This window comes from Morone saxatilis, unplaced genomic scaffold (genome assembly GCF_004916995.1).
Source record: "Morone saxatilis isolate NCDOM2014 unplaced genomic scaffold, NCSU_SB_2.0 Contig2, whole genome shotgun sequence".
In the NCBI taxonomy this organism is placed as follows: Eukaryota; Metazoa; Chordata; class Actinopteri; family Moronidae; genus Morone; species Morone saxatilis.
Genome location: NW_023339762.1, coordinates 414,694 through 415,675, shown reverse-complemented (window position 1 = coordinate 415,675; position 982 = coordinate 414,694). Strand labels below are relative to the sequence as shown.

At 43.9% G+C, this 982-nt stretch overlaps 1 protein-coding gene across 1 annotated transcript in view; it reads right to left on the bottom strand.

Moving 5' to 3' along the window:
• bcar1 (BCAR1 scaffold protein, Cas family member) overlaps positions 1 to 982 on the bottom strand; it is a gene marked incomplete in the record, with an annotated part of 44,870 nt that overhangs the window by 43,329 nt on the left and 559 nt on the right.

Genomic DNA, 982 nt, shown 5'->3' with positions numbered 1-982 from the left:
CACACACACACACACAGTAGTATGACATGAGCAGTGAGCCAACACTGACGCAGAAGCCTTTCAAACAATGGCAGGGAAGGACTGTTGCTGCCAGTTTCTTATTCTCTCTATCTTTCCTCCTCTCCTGCTTCCATTCAAACTTCATTTTCTCTCCCTCCTCACCAAACTATTCCACTCTTCCCCCACTCAACCAGTCTTCCTCTCTCCACTTTACTAAATCGATGTCATATTCAATACTTGCACATATCATCTTGTCCTGCCTCTCTTTCTGCTCTCCTTCTCCTGTTTTACTGGAGCATTTTTCCTCTTTCAGACGACCGATCGCCTCCCTCTGTCCTCTGGCCATAAAACCTTCATTTCTCTCCACTTTCCTCTGAGTCAGCAGAAAGGCAGACCACAGCTCCCCCCCTTCCTCCCTCTCCTTTCTTTCTTTCTTTCTTTCTTTCTGGAGCCATAAACCGGACAACAGACTTGTGCTGTGCAGCAAGTTTAAAAGAAAACATGCGCAGTGTGTATCAGCAGGGAAAGCTCTCAAGAGGATTATAGGCATAAAGTGACAAACTTTTACTAAAGTATTATGAAAGGGTTCAAATATGCAACCTAGAAATGTCATGTCACAACTTATTTCTGATGTTTTAGGTATTCTGTACAGAATATAGTTCATTTTTTGTTATATTCAATGGGCTGACAAAGAAAAGTCTTTTAGTGTCTCTATCCATGGAAAACAAGACACAACAGAAGAAAAAGCGTCGGAATCTCTATCAACTTTGTCCTTTTGTCCATTCACATTCCTTTACAGGACAATGAGGTCCCGTCTCCTCGACCCGACTTTAGACCACAAACACAGACGTACATAAACATACAAACACTCCCCGCTGGGCACCAACAAAAGGTTGGAATCTGCAGAGAAAATGTTAACTCCAGTTCCCCTCTCTTCCCCCTTCACGTTTTCCTTCTCTTGATACTCCAGCCCCCCCCCCCC